Source organism: Phyllobates terribilis, unplaced genomic scaffold, assembly GCF_046119375.1.
Source record: "Phyllobates terribilis strain yellow unplaced genomic scaffold, ASM4611937v1 Scaffold_7__3_contigs__length_470593459, whole genome shotgun sequence".
NCBI classification, from domain to species: domain Eukaryota; kingdom Metazoa; phylum Chordata; class Amphibia; order Anura; family Dendrobatidae; genus Phyllobates; species Phyllobates terribilis.
In genome coordinates, this window is record NW_027362767.1 from 327,684,411 (window position 1) to 327,700,391 (window position 15,981).

The window sequence follows — 15,981 nt, forward strand, 5'->3', positions numbered from 1 at the left end:
TTCAGCCAAACACAACTTTTGTAGCAGAAGTGATGGATCCCCACAGCACCAACCAATACATTCAGAACAGCAGGTGGAAGTTGTGCAGCAGAAGTTACTGTCCACCTCTACTATCATTAATGATGCAAGAAGCAGGAACCTCTGGACCCCTCTGGAATTATCTGCCCCCTCATTTCCCAAATACCCATGGGGATATGACAGAACCTCCAGTATGCCACTTACCCTGGGTTAATGGGAGCAGTCAGTCAGTGGCACTGCCATGCCAGGACCCTGGGACAATGCTGATCCTGACTCCTTGTACCAGGACAATGATTAATTCCAACAGCCAGCAAGCCACAAAACCCAATCTCAACATGTCATCATGATTCAGTATCCCAAAAAGTATCCAGTAATGAGGAGAAGCCACAGAATAATCCCAGAGAACTGAGGGTGGGAGAGAGGGGGCGCCCAAAACTGCCCCACTGCTAAGTAGTGATCACCTGTGCCAGAGCCGGGCAGGGAGGGCAGAGGCGGCAGGACAGCGCTGCTTGTGTAACTGGTAGCTGAGCTCAGCCTGCCCTGCTCCTCCTCCCCGGCCTCTGTGTATGTGGAGTGGGGAAGAGGGAGTGAATGGAGGAGTGAGAGGCTGAGTGAGAGGCTGGAGCAGCACAGAGCAGCAACTACTACAGCAGAAACTAGGTCACATCATTAGCAACCGGAGAGGGGAGAGCTGCAGCCGGCTGGGCTGCCGCCATAGTGCCGGGTCCTCCTGCCTGCAGCCCTCACTGCCCGGCTCCCAGGCAGCCCTCTGCCAGCGTCTCCTGCCACCATGTCCTCCAGTGCCCGTGTAACTGCTCCAGTGTGGCCAGCACAGCCTCAACTGGCCTGTGCTAGCCTGCTACATGTGCACACAGATAAAGGACATGTAGACAGATGTGAGCTAGAGAGATGATAGATATAGATGATATAGAGAGATAATAGATGATAGATAGCAATAGATGATAGCAATGGATGATATAGAGAGATGATAGCTACATAGAAAGATGATAGCAATAAATATGTAGTTACATAGACATATGATAGAGATAGATATAAATGATTGATAGATATATAAACCATAGATAGAAGAGAGCGATAGATGATAGATAGCTGATAGATGATAGTGATATATAGATAAATATAGACAATAGAGATGTAGATAGATAAATAAACAGCTAGATAAAGATATATAGTTATTTGGATAGATTATTTTATAGATTGCTGGTATATATTTTTATTATATATTTAGATAATTTATAGATAGATAAATATGTAGGTAGATAGATGATAGATAAATAAATAGATATAGTTAGATTATTTTATATATTATATTTTTTATTTTTATCTATTTTATAGATACATAGATATTCTATAAATATTCTATAAATTATCTCTTTCTATTTAATATTTTTACTTATTGTTGTTTTTTTGTTTATTTTAATCCAGAAATACCTGGTTTAAACAATACCAGTAAACACAAACCTTGTTTTACTTTTTTTTTTGTTTTAGTTTTATCTATTTCTGGAAAAGCTGAGTGAGAACCCATATGACTGCCCTTAGGCTAGGTTCATACACATAGGCCAAGTTCACACAGCCGTATTTTCCATCAAAAAAAAAAACTGCAGGCGGACAGCACTCAGTGTTACTCAGTGGGGCAGTGCAGATCAGAGGTTTTTTTTTTCACAGACCGAATCAGCATGGGAAAAAAATCTCAGTATGCACTAATTTCTTCTGTGTCAGGGGAGACCCATTCAAGTCTATGGATGCGTCTAAATAAAATTGGATGGCATATGTAGCCAACGTATAGCATTCTTTTTTTATCAACTTGTTGGAATTCTTTTGCATAGGAAACTGTATTTGGTCTTTAAATTTTTAATAACTGCTTCTGTGTGAAAACGGACTGCATGAGGACTGCACACCAATGACATATGAGAAAAAAAGTTTTCTGGATGAAACTTGGATGATTTTTTTTTATATGCTCATGAACTTAGCCGCACAATGCTGGATGCTGAACATGAGAGTATTCTGGTGTAAACTCTGAAAGAGCCCTGACGGAGCCATTCACTTCAATGGATGCTGTGTAGCCTTTGTCCTGGCAATATTGGTCTTTTTTTGGCATGCACAAAATTGTGTCAGAGTACGTTTTTTGCATGTCTGAAAATAACAAACACTTCCAAGAAAGAGGCCAGAAAAGTTTCCAAGTGACATTGTCGGTTTTGTTGAAGTGAATGGCTCCAATGGGGTTCTGTCAAGGTTTCTGGCAGAAACTCTTGATGCTGGGGAGAGCACACTGTATGAGTGTGAACCTAGCCTTACACTGAGTTCAGGGGCGGACATAACATTGATGCAACCTGTGCCGCTGCACAGGGGTCCAAAAATGAAGGGGCCTACTGACACCACCAAAAGACTTGGAATTGTGCATTATGATGAGCAAGGGACTGAGAAGGGCCCAAGTATTGTTCTTGCACAGGGGCCTCTTCTGTCTGTGTCCATTTCTGAATGAGTTATTGTCACTTATGTCCTGGACAGCCAAACTGCCTACATATGCAGTGATTCATGAGCAGAGGAAGCACTGCTATACAAAGGAGGTTTTATCAATGAAAAGTCAGGTAATGCCAGGTGACAATCCTAAGGATCTGTAGTGTTGGCCATAGGAGTACTCACCTCGCTTTCTTAGCATACCTATAATTAAGAATTACTTATTTTCTTGGGGTATTTCTGTTATGCCTGATATAGTGAGAGCAATGGAATAAATGGGTTTCCTATAGGACTTCATTCACCTCTTAAGTTATCCTCATGCAACAATGTGGAACTGTATTTTTTTAGTTCCTCTGATCAAGTACATTAAGCTAATCAGAGGGGTTTTTCGACACCAAACTCATTTTGTTTTATAATACAATCTGTGCTGAATGATAATAAAAATGAGCCCCACAATGATTTTGTTTTTCCTTTACCTTCCTTTTCTCTAGATTTTTGACTCACTGCCGCCATTTTGGAACTTTACATGCTCCTCTGTTTTTTCCTAACCAAACCAATGATTTTTTGCACAGGGCTACTATCCATTGCTAGCACTGTCCTGCCTATGTTCCACCAAGCTCATCATCTGCCCTAGGACCAGCAGTCTCCTCCTGTATCTGGCTGTCACTCAAGATGATGTCAGCTGTTGCATTTCGGGATGTCATAGGAATTCGGTAGATGCTGCTTTGTGGACCTGTCATATGGCTGTGATAAGCGGGGGTGTGGAAGGATCTGAAGGTGATTACATATTAACTTTTCACTGACAGTATAATACATTGAAAAAAACTCAATCTTGGAAAACCCCTTTAAAGGGGTTGTCCACTACTTGGACAACCCCATCTTGATCTAAATGCTGGTGCCATTCCAGAGGTGTCAGCACTCGTGGTCCCGGAAGTCTTGTGCAGTTGTTGTGACACGTGACCCCTGAGCCCAATCAGCGCTGGCGTCACTGTCTCCACCTTCGGACAAATCGGACATGAAGTGGAAGTCCAGGCTGCAGCTGATCTCTGACTTCCTCTTCACGTTCAATTTGACAGTAGACAGGGACAGTGACGCCAGCGCTGATTGGGTGCCGGGGTCACGTGTCACAACAACAGCACGAGAGCCCCGGGGAGAGCGAGGGCAACACCGCAGGAACGGGAGGTACAGTGGGTATGGAAAATATTCAGACCCCTTTAAATTTTTTACTCTTTGTTTCATTGCAGCCATTTGGTAAATTCTAAAAAGTTAATTTTTTTCTCATTAAAGTACACTCTGCACCCCATCTTGACTGAAAAAAAAACAGAAATGTAGAAATTTTTGCAAATTTATTAAAAAAGAAAAACTGAAATATCACATGGTCATAAGTATTCAGACCCTTTGCTCAGTATTGAGTAGTAGCCCCCTTTTGAGCTACTACAGCCATGAGTCTTCTTGGGAATGATGCAACAAATTTTTCACACCTGGATTTGGGGATCCTTTGCCATTCTTACTTGCAGATCCTCTCCAGTTCCGGCAGGTTGGATGGTGAACGTTGGTGGACAGCCATTTTCAGGTCTCTCCAGAGATGCTCAATTGGGTTTAGGTCAGGTCTCCGACTGGGCCAGTCAAGAATAGTCACAGAGATGTTATGTAGCCACTCCTTTGTTATTTTAGCTGTGTGCTTAGGGTCATTGTCTTGTTGGAAGGTGAACCTTTCGGCCAAGTCTGAGGTCCAGAGCACTCTGGAAGAGGTTTTCATCCGGGATATCTCTGTACTTGGCCGCATTCATGTTTCCTTCAATTGCAACCAGTCGTCCTGTCCCTGCAGCTGAAAAACACCCCCATAGCATGATGCTTGCCACCACCATGTTTCACTGTTGGGATTGTATTGGGCAGGTGATGAGCAGTGCCTGGTTTTCTCCATACATACCGCTTAGAATTATCACCAAAAAGTTCTATCTTCGTCTCATCAGACCAGAGAATCTTATTTCTCATAGTCTGTGAGTCCTTCATGTGTTTTGAGCTAACTCTATGCAGGCTTTCATATGTCTTGCACTGAGGAGAGGCTTCTGTCCGGCCACTCTGCCATAAAGGCCCGACTGGTGGAGGGCTGCAGTGATAGTTGACTTTGTGGAACTTTCTCCCATCTCCCTACTGCATCTCTGGAGCTCAGCCACAGTGATCTTGTGGTTATTCTTTACCTCTCTCATCAAGGCTCTTCTCCCATGATTGCTCAGTTTGGCTGGACGGCCAGGTTGAGGAAGACTTCTGGTGGTCCCAAACTTCTTCCATTAAAGGATTATGGAGGCCACTGTGCTCTTAGGAACCTTGAGTAACGAAGAAATTATTTTGTAACCTTGGCCAGATCTGTGCCTTGCCACAATTCTGTCTCTGAGCTCCTTGGGCATTTCCTTTGAGCTCATGATTCTCATTTGGTCTGACATGCACTGTGAGCTGTGAGGTCTTATATAGACAGGTGTGTGCCTTTCCAAATCAAGTTCTGTTAGTTTAATTAAACACAGCTGGACTCCAATGAAGGAGTAGAACCATCTCAAGGAGCATCCCAAGGAAATGGACAGCATGTGACTTAAATATGAGTGTCTGAGCAAAGGGTCTGAATACTTATGACCATGTGATATTTCATTTTTTCTTTTTTAATAAATTTGCAAAAATTTCTACATTTCTGGTTTATTTCAGTCAAGATGGGGTGCAGAGTGTACTTTAATGAGAAAAAAATGAACTATTTAGAATTTACCAAATGGCTGCAATGAAACAAAGAGTGAAAAATTTAAAGGGGTCTGAATACTTTCCGTACCCACTGTAAGTATAAGCTTTTTTATTTTATGAAGGCCGAGTGTGGGGTATGACAAAGAGTTGTCCAAGTAGTGGACAACTTTTTTAACATCATGGACCCATAAATATCTGCTAAATAACTAGTAAGTATAGTTCCTTTTTTGTTTGCCTTTTATCAAGTTCAGCTATTTATTTGTGTTAAGGATTTTTTGGGGGAAACTGGGTGATAATCATTACTGTTTTCCAAGTTGTTATTAGCAAGAATGTAAATATTGACAGTCCGGAAACTTAAAAAGAGTCATGGTTCATCACCCTACTTCCAGCCACAAGTAGGGACTTTGCTCCACTTATAACATCCACCCCTTCAAAAAAAAAAAGTTCTATGTGTATATATTTTTATAGGGTGTAAAGGTAAACTTGAGTGGGAACAAAGAGGACAGCCTGATATGCATTTGGTTTGCTATGGCTTCTTCCTTGGACTTGATAAAGCCTTAGAAGGCAAAATGTCCATAGAGCAGTTCTCTACTCTAGTGTAATGTTACTTTTTTCGTCCTCATAGATCCAAAGGCTAATGGCACTTGAATGGTTTTGTGTCCATTAATATATTATATATTGTTAAATTTTACCTTCTAGGGTCCTTCTGCTTAATTGTTGTAAGACGTAACACGCTTTTATAGCACTAGTGCGAAATGATAGGTTTTGATAGGGAGGGATAAGAATTAATCTATGATGACTCCATTTGAAACACTTTTCTCGCATATACCTTTTTGGTATCTATGTGGTTTGCACTAGTTTAGCAGAACTTTGATGTGGTCATAAATTAGCTTAGAAGTCTCAGGAGAAGAAGATAAGGCTTACAAAGTCAATCTACCGAGCCAGCTCAATACAGATTCACTGCTAAAGGATAACTGTTGTTTCAGATGACTTCTCAGGATAAACATGTGTATGAGTAGATGAAGAACAATGCTATTTCTGACTATAATAAGATTTGTATTGTGTTGTTTGGGCTCACCTGGTGAGGTGGATTCACCAAGCAACAGGTCAGGGTGGACACATGGACACAGGGCAGCAGCACAGCAGGTAGGAAGGCACATAGAATACTAAGGACCTAGATAACAGAAAGCAGAAAAAAGCCACAGACCCAGAGGGGCAGGTGAAGAGGAAAATGTGATGTGTTTGTGATGTTTACAGCAAATGATGGGTTAATCAGAGCAGATACAAGTCATAGAATCCACAATAGAATATAATATAATAAGAACAGTCTCTAATAACAGTTTTGATGATTATAGCAAACGATGGGATAACCAGCAGCAGATGCAAGTAGTGTAAATAGACTTTACTAATAGTTTATGATGCTTACAGCAAAGCAAACAATGGATTAACCAACAGAAGATGAATATGGTAGAAGTTAAAGGAGTATGAGGAGATGATGTCTAATTAGGCCTTAAAAGGCACTGAGGAGTGTAGGCCATTTGTAAGACCTGATGTGGAGAACAGCAAATGGCAACAGTCATAGTGGAAAGGAGCAGAGTCCAGCCCTAAAGATGAGATAAATGTGTAATATCTATATTTTTGGGCTGCTTTCTGTGTGTCTCTATGCCTTTGTCTCTAGTTATTCCTCTTCTCCCTTAACTTCAATATGCAAGAGCTGTAATCTGAGCCCTCAGTGAACTGAAAACCTGTTTTAACTGAAGACAGATTTTAGCAGTGAGTTCAGGAGTCTGATAAATAGACAAAAAGAAAAAAAGAGGCTCCAGCTGCAGGTAAGTCCAAAATTCTTCTTTATTATATTATTATAAAGAAGAATTTTGGACTTACCTGCAGCTGGAGCTTCTTTTTTCTTTTTGCACATTTGCCTTCCGAAGTGGTTCCTCGTGTTCCGTGCTTCATGACGGCAGAGCACAGGTGAGCTGGTGTCTCCCCTTACTACACTCTGATAAATAGAGCAAGAGTTGTTTTTTAAAGACAAATATTAGAAAGTTTGCCTTCATTATTTGTACTATCTTGCTAATTAAACAATTGTTACTTTTTACTTCATTGAATGGTTAGTGCTTTAATGCCTATAAATGATTCTGCACGTCAGTAAAAAAAAAAACTGCGAACAGCAAGATAAATATCAGGTTGTTTGCTTTTTTATCAAAAAAATAGTTTTGCTTTTTGTTGTTTGCAGATTCATGGATTAAACCCAGTGATCTGCTTTTGCACCTCCTTTTTTACATACCGGTAATTGTTAAAGCTTTGATTATGATTTGCTCAACTGGTTGCATAATAGTGCACACCTTAGATTACTACTCTCCGGAACAAATATTTGCTGTTACAAATACAAAACTTTTTTTTTTAATACATTTTAACTTTACACTCGTAGGTTTGTGCGGAGCTAAGATGGAATCCTAAAAAAGAAAAGAACTTCTGTGATGCTTATCCCCTCAAAAAAGGTACGTTCAGCTGTATCACATCTAATGTAGTGTACTTAATTATATGTACCAAAAGTCCAGCTGGGGGTCTTTATGTAGGGGAGACAGGGCAAAAACTTAGGACAAGGATGAATCATCATCGCCACACAATAAAAGAAAAAAGAATAGATCTGCCTGTAGCCAAGCATTTTTGTTCCCCTGATCACAGCATAGAAGATATGAAATTACTAGTATTAAAAGGTAACTTTAAATCTCAAAGAGATAGAAGAATCTCAGAATATAAACTGATGATGACCTTTAACATTTTCAGAGCAGGAATGAATGTGTCACATGGATTTACAGTACAGACCAAAAGTTTGGACACACCTTCTCATTTAAAGATTTTTCTGTATTTTCATGACTATGAAAATTGTACTTTCACACTGAAGACATCAAAACTATGAATTAACACATGTGGAATTATATACTTAACAAAAAAGTGTGAAACAACTGAAAATATGTCTTATATTCTAGGTTCTTCAAAGTAGCCACCTTTTGCTTTGATGACTGCTGTGCACACTCTTGGCATTCTCTTAATGAGCTTCAAGAGGTAGTCACCGGAAATGGTCTTCCAACAATCTTGTATGAGTTCTCAGAGATGCTTAGCACTTGTTGGCCCTTTTGCCTTCACTCTGCTGTCCAGCTCACCCCAAACCATCTAGATTGGGTTCAGGTCTGGTGACTGTGGAGGCCAGGTCATCTGGCGTAGCACCGCATCACTCTCCCTCTTGGTCAAATAGCCCTTACACAGCCTGGAGGTGTGTTTGGGGTCATTGTCCTGTTGAAAAATAAATAATGGTCCAACTAAACGCAAACCGGATGGAATAGCATGCCACTGCAAGATGCTGTGGTAGCCATGCTGGTTCAGTATGCCTTCAATTTTGAATAAATCCCCAACAGTGTCACCAGCAAAGCACCCCCACACCATCACACCTCCTCCTCCATGCTTCACGGTGGGAACCAGGCATGTAGAGTCCATCCATTCACCTTTACTGCGTCGCACAAAGACACGGTGATTGGAACCAAAGATCTCAAATTTTAACTCATCAGACCAAAGCACAGATTTCCACTGGTCTAATGTCCATTCCTTGTGTTCTTTAGCCCAAACAAGTCTCTTCTGCTTGTTGCCTGTCCTTAGCAGTGGTTTCCTAGCAGCTATTTTACCATGAAGGCCTGCTGCACAAAGTCTCCTCTTAACAGTTGTTGAAGAGATGTGTCTGCTGCTAGAACTCTGTGTGGCATTGACCTGGTCTCTAATCTGAGCTGCTGTTAACATGCGATTTCTGAGGCTGGTGACTCGGATAAACTTATCCTGAGAAGCAGAGGTGACTCTTGGTCTTCCTTTCCTTTGGCGGTCCTCTTGTGAGCCAGTTACTTTGTAGCGCTTGATGGTTTTTGCAACTGCACTTGGGGACACTTTCAAAGTTTTCCCAATTTTTCGCACTGACTGACCTTCATTTCTTAAAGTAATGAAGGCCACTCATTTTTGTTTACTTAGCTGCTTTTTTCTTGCCATAATACAAATTCTAACAGTCTATTCAGTAGGACTATCAGCTGTGTATCCACCAGACTTCTGCACAACACAACTGATGCTCCAAACCCCATTTATAAGGCAAGAAATCCCACTTATTAAACCTGACAGGGCACACCTGTGAAGTGAAAACCAATTCCAGTGACTACCTCTTGAAGCTCATCAAGAGAATGCCAAGAGTGTGCAAAGCAGTCATCAAAGCAAAAGGTGGCTACTTTGAAGAACCTAGAATATAAGACATATTTTCAGTTGTTTCACACTTTTTTGTTAAGTATACAATTCCACATGTGTTAATTCATAGTTTTGATGCATTCAGTGTGAATGTACAATTTTCATAGTCATGAAAATACAGAAAAATCTTTAAATGAGAAGGTGTGTCCAAACTTTTGGTCTGTACTGTATGTCATTCTACATCAACTAAGGAATGTGTTCCTCAGACTCTCAAACTTGTGAGGTCATCACAATACTGGACACAGGACAATAAAACCTTCACACTCCTTATCTATTAACTGCTAAAATATTTATAGCCAGAACTGTTTATTTCTTCTGTGGCACCCCAGGGGTCTGGTTTTCCACAGTAATGTAATGTTATGTCTGAGAGCAGGTGGGAGGTCCTTTGGTCAGGGATCCTGTGCATGCCACACCTCCTGCCCAGTCTTGGGAGGGGAAGAACTTCCCCTGTATAAACCCAGGGCTGAGGCAGGGTTAGTCAGTCAAGGAGAGTAGAGACAAGAAACAGCAGAAGCAATACTACTACGAGTCAGGGGCTGGCAGCTGCAGAGCTCGCCCTGACTGAGAAGCTTTCTTACCGGACCCGGCGTCCGAGGCTGTGGGGACTAACTCTTACCCAGCAGCAGAAGCCGACCGGCAGGGGATTTCAGGTCCTCAGGCCCAGAAACCCGAAGGCACGGTCACACGCGTGGGACCAGCACCGCCATCGTGGAGCGGAAGCCATTAGAAGGCCCCGAGTCACCGGCCATACGGGTGAGCACCACACGGTACACTCAGGGACGTGGGCTACTTATATCCGCTTCTAGCAAGGTAGCCAGAAGAGTACAGTCAGTTTGGGAGGCCTACAACTCCGCCTGGCCAGGGGAGATCCCATCTGCTCAAGGACTGACCAGGCCCCGTTCACTAGCAAGTACTCCGGGAGGGTCTATCGTTGTTACCAGTAAAGACCCTGAATTACACCGCACCGTCTCTGAGTGGTTCCTGCTACCCCCATCATCCACATCTGCTGCCCTGAGGCCATACCCCTCCCGTTGGGGGTTATACCATCTACGCTGCACCATCCATCCACCGGCCTCAGCGGACTGTCCTGCAGCGGCAGCTCCATAGCTGCATTCAACGGGTGGCGTAGTCGTCCTACATCTACCGCTGTTACATCGCCGCTCAGTTTGACTCCCTGGGCACGGACCGGGTCACCGCCACGAGACTACAACCCTCAAGAGATCCGGCTCCGGGTAAGCTCCCGCGTGCGCAACGCAGCGCGACACAGGCCCAGGGGCGCGTCAACTTTGGCGTAGTCGGCAGGATTTCGTGCCCGCAACCACCGGGTACTGCGTGCCTGAAAAAGAGACTTTTAAAACTTACCATCCGTGAAGTTTTCCCGCCATCGGTGAAGATTCCCGCCATCCGGCGCCATTTTCAGCCTTCTTCCCGCCATCTGTGAAGATTCCCGCCATCCGGCGCCATCTTCAGCCTTCTTCCCGCCATCCGTGGAGTTTTCCCGCCGTTGGACGCCATCTTGAGGACGCCGCGCGGGAAGAAGAGGGGCGTGGACTCCGAAAGCGCGCGAGAACTGAAGCCCCGCCTCACGTCCGGACGTTGCGTAAGGTCCTGGAAGGAGCCCAGCAGACGCCGACGTCACCGGAGCGCGACGGAAGGTCCTCAACCCTGACGATCTACTGCGGAGCCGCGGCCTACGGAACAGGATCATCGCAAGGTAGGCCACGGTCCACTAGGGGGGAGGAAGATGTCGGATGCGGAGGAGAGCTTCATTGCCTCAACCCCCGCCAGCGTCACCGCTGCTGCAGTTATGCCCTTCACCATGCCCTATATCCCGGGAGCAGCTTGTCTACCCCAGTACTCAGGGGAGTCACATACCCTGCATGACTTTAGAGAAAAGCTGGATAGCCTCTTCCAGGTGTACCCCCTCACAGAAGAGCAAAAAGTGAGCATCCTGGTGGCCCAACTAACCGGGGCAGCCAAAAGGGAAGTAAAATCCTGGCCACCTGGGAGGAAGACTGTCGCAGGGATACTAACCCGGCTGAAGGACACCTTTGATACCCGCACCTCAGCCGAGATTAAGCTTAGATTCTACGGGTGCAAGCAGCAAGCGCATGAGAGTATAAGGGACTATGCACTAAACCTACAAGAGGCCCTGAGGGCCATTAAGCAGACCGACCCTGATGGAGTGGGAAACGAGGACAGGCTGTTGACCGAACAATTTATAGAGGGACTATATTGTAATGCCCACCGAACCCAGTTGCGGGCGATGGCCTTACAGGATCCCCATCTGGGCTTTGCACAGTTCAAGGACAGAGCCATCCGGGTGCTCCGAGAACCGGCACCGGGTGGCGTTGTGACCCACAGGCGCCCAGCTATCACTTACCACCAGGAGGCGGCGCCCTTGTCGGCAGGGCCTGTGGGAGCTGATGCGCAGGCTTTGGACAATGACCCGGCTCCAGACCTACACCATCAGGTCCAAGAGCTAGCTAAGAGCGTTGCTGCGCTAACCTGAACTGTGCAGTCTTTACAGGTTTCCACCCCAGGGAAGATCCAGCTGGCATCCGGACCGGAGGACATCCCGTGGCGTCGACCAAGGAGGACCCCACCGGCCAGAGGAAGACCCAGTGACCGATACAGCGAGGACGGACGACCCATCTGCCGCCGCTGCAATCAACCTGGACATATGGCAAGGTACTGTTCTTTAAACGGGCACAACCTGGGGTAGAGGGCCAACCCCCAGGAAAAAGATCACCAGGCCCATCGAACTGGCGCGACAGATATGTGGGAGGACGTCCAGTCTTGCCTGTGGTACTGGATGGCATTCCCATGAGTGCCCTACTGGACACCGGGTCACAGGTCACCACCATCCCGTACGTGCTCTTTAAGCAGTACTGGAATGACTCGGATATTACCCGCTACCCTGACGACGACTTGAGTATCATCGCCAGCAATGGCCAGCCCATGCCACAGATCGGATTTAAAGAGGTGACCATCAAAATCGGTAGAGTCGAACTGGCAGCACAGGGACTGATCATTGTAGATATTGACAAGCATGAGAGTCACCCAAAAATAACTCTAGGAACTAATGTAATTGAAAATTGTCTTACAGAGGTGATTTTCCTTTTACAGCAGGTTGCCAAGAACGCCAGCTCCGGCGAGCAGCGGGTGCTCCAGAAAGAGATCCGGGCACTGATGCGACGGCAACAGGTGGAACTCTCCGGCGGTGAGATTGGTAGCGTAAGAATGTGTGACCCTTTTCCTATTGCCATGCCCCCAAAAAGTGAAATGATGATTTGGTGCCGGGCAGCTATTGGTCTGAGAGGTAGAGATTACCAGGCAATGGTAGAACCAGTTTACTCGGACAGTAGGCCCACCATTTTGACAGCACGGGGGGTGGTTGATGTACGCCATGGGAGGGTGCCCGTTCGCATAATAAATATCGGGGAGAGGGAAGTGTACCTGCCCCGGTATGCCACGCTAGCCAAATTATATACCATTAACCAAAATTCTATACAATCTGTGGAACCCTTGCCTCCATCTCACCCGGAGGAAGGTGACGGCTCTAAGAAAAACATGGAGGACTGGTGTCAGCAACTACATCTGGGTACTGACTCCACTCCCGCACACCAGAAACAAGGAGTCTATCGGGTGGTTCAGGAGTACGAGAGAGTGTTCAGTAAACACCCGTTAGACTTCGGGCGAGTCAAGGGGGTAGAACACCACATCCCCACGGGAGACCATCCTCCCATAAAAGAGAGGTATCGACCCGTACCCCCTGCCCACTACCAACACGCCAAGGGGATGCTTAGAGACATGAAGGAGGCTGGGGTGATCAGGGATAGCTGTAGCCCCTGGGCAGCTCCACTAGTCTTAGTCCGAAAGAAAGACAACACCATGAGGATGTGTGTAGATTACCGGAAAATCAATCGTATCACACACAAGGATGCGTACCCCTTACCAAGGATAGAGGAGTCATTGGCTGCTTTAAGATCTGCTAACTTCTTCTCTACCTTGGATCTCACTAGCGGGTACTGGCAGGTTCCTGTAGCAGAGGCGGACCGGGAGAAGACCGCATTCACCACCCCGATGGGACTTAGCGAGTTCACCTGCATGCCGTTCGGACTCTGCAACGCACCGGGAACCTTCCAACGACTAATGGAGTGTTGTCTGGGCCACAGAAACTTTGAGACGGTCCTGTTGTACCTGGACGATGTCATCGTATATTCCAAGACGTATGAGGACCACCTGAAACACCTGGCGGAAGTGTTCGAAGCTCTGGCAAGTTACGGCCTAAAGGTGAAACCCTCCAAGTGTCACCTCCTGAAACCAAAGGTGCAGTACCTGGGACACGTGGTGAGCGCTGACGGAGTGGCTCCCGACCCTGATAAGATCACCGCAATTAAGGAATGGCCAAGCCCCTCCAGCGTAAAAGAAGTGCGGCAGTTCCTCGGGTTGGTAGGCTACTACCGAAGGTTTATTCCCGGTTTCACCAAAAAGGCAGCACCTATGCAGGACCTCCTGATAGGCCAGTCCCGGAAGGCCAAGAACCAGAAGCCGCCCTTCAAATGGGAGGAGCTGGAAGAAGAGTCGTTCCGCCAGCTGAAGATGGCCCTCACGGGGGACGAAATCCTGGCGTACCCGGATTATATCCAGCCCTTTATCCTCTACACCGACGCCAGTAACATCGGGCTAGGAGCCGTACTGTCCCAGATCCAGCAGGGGAAGGAACGAGTAATCGCCTACTCCAGCCGAAAACTGCGACCCACCGAAAGGAACCCCGAGAATTACAGCTCATTTAAGTTAGAGTTCCTGGCCGTAGTATGGGCAGTCACCGAGCGCTTTAAGCATTACCTCGCTTCTTCCCGGTTCACCGTGTACACGGATAACAACCCGTTGACACACCTGGACACGGCAAGACTCGGTGCCCTGGAGCAGAGGTGGATGGCCCGTCTGTCCAACTACGAGTTCACAATCAAATACCGGGCAGGACGCTCCAATACCAACGCGGACGCCCTGTCCAGGATGCCCAACCTGCCGGACGGAGGAGAAGATCCGGAGGGACTGGAAGAAGTTGAACTCCCTGCATTCCACCATCATGGGACTATCCAGTATTCCCACCGGGTAAGGAGTAAGCAGGCTGCTACGTTGAACCCCTTACCCCACTACAACTGGGCGGAAACGCAAGACAGCGACCCTGCCGTCCGACTGGTGAAGGAGATGCTGACTCGGCCGGAGGCTCGCCTTGAACCAGACGCTCCGGAGGAAGCCAAACAACTATGGGCAGAGAAGAGTCGACTGTTCCTTTACAAAGGGAAGTTGTGCCGCAGAATGGTTAACTCCCGGACGCATGAATTACTCTGGCAAGTAGTGGTGCCACGAAGAGACGCAGCCATGGTGATGGAGGCATACCACGACGGAGCTGGACACTTCGGGTGGAAGAAGCTGGAGTTCCTGCTGCGCGAGCGGTTCCACTGGGTAGGCATGAGGGGAACCATCGAGAAGTGGTGCAGAGACTGTGGCCCGTGCAACCTGAGAAGGAAGGACCGTGCCAGCCAGAAGACTCCCCTGCAGTCCATCGTCACCCGGCAACCGTTGGAACTGGTAGCCTTGGATCATGTAAAACTGACCCCAAGCAGAAGTGGCTACGTCTACGCGTTAACCATCGTGGATCATTACTCCCGGTTTCTGGTTGTCGTCCCCGTCAAGGACTTAACGGCTCAAACAGCAGCTAGAGCCTTCCAGCAGCACTTTTGCCGTCCACACGGATACCCGGACCAAGTGCTGACGGACCAGGGACCTGCCTTTGAAGCGGAGGTCTTCCAGGAATTCTGCAATCTGTATGGCTGCCGGAAGATAAGGACGACACCCTACCATCCGCAAACTAATGGACTTTGTGAGAAAATGAACCAGGTGGTAATGGATCTTCTAAAAACGTTGCCCCTGGAAGAACGCAGTCTGTGGCCTGAGAAGTTGCCCGATCTGGTGGACCTATACAACCACATCCCGGTAGGTTCCACCAACTGTACCCCGGCTTACCTAATGAGGGCAAGACCTGGTAAGTTACCTGTTGACCTGGAAATGGGAGTCCTGACACCCGAGGACACTTCACCAGAAACAGACTGGGACACAGAGAGGCAGCAGCAGTACCGGAGAGTACAGGAGAGCGTGGAGCGAAGTCTCTGTCAGGCTAGGGAAAGACAAGAGAAAACTTACAACCAGTATGCTCCCGCTGTTCCCCTGGTACCCGGAGAGCAGGTCTTGAAGAGGAAGAGACGGCTCCACAAGTTGGATGACCAGTGGGAGAAGGACCCGTACACCGTACTGCCCTCAAGCCACGAGAACCCGAAGGTTTGTACCATCAGTAAAGACGGAGGGGAAACCACAGCCATTGTATCCCGGGACCACCTGAAGAAGTGTCCCGAACAACTGAGGAACCCTGAAGAGGAACAAGAAGACCATCGACCCGTAGAGGAAAGG

At 46.6% G+C, this 15,981-nt stretch overlaps 1 protein-coding gene across 2 annotated transcripts in view; it reads right to left on the reverse strand.

The window, feature by feature from the left end:
• LOC141154787 (neuronal PAS domain-containing protein 2-like) overlaps positions 1–595 on the reverse strand; it is a 212,568-nt gene extending 211,973 nt beyond the window's left edge. The window contains exon 1 of one of the 2 annotated variants that reach the window (XM_073641197.1): positions 223–595. The gene's annotated coding sequence lies outside the window, so the exon portion shown is untranslated. The remainder of the gene's footprint in view (positions 1–222) is intronic. The other variant, XM_073641198.1, reaches the window with a different exon arrangement.
• Positions 596–15,981: the final 15,386 nt, after the last annotated feature.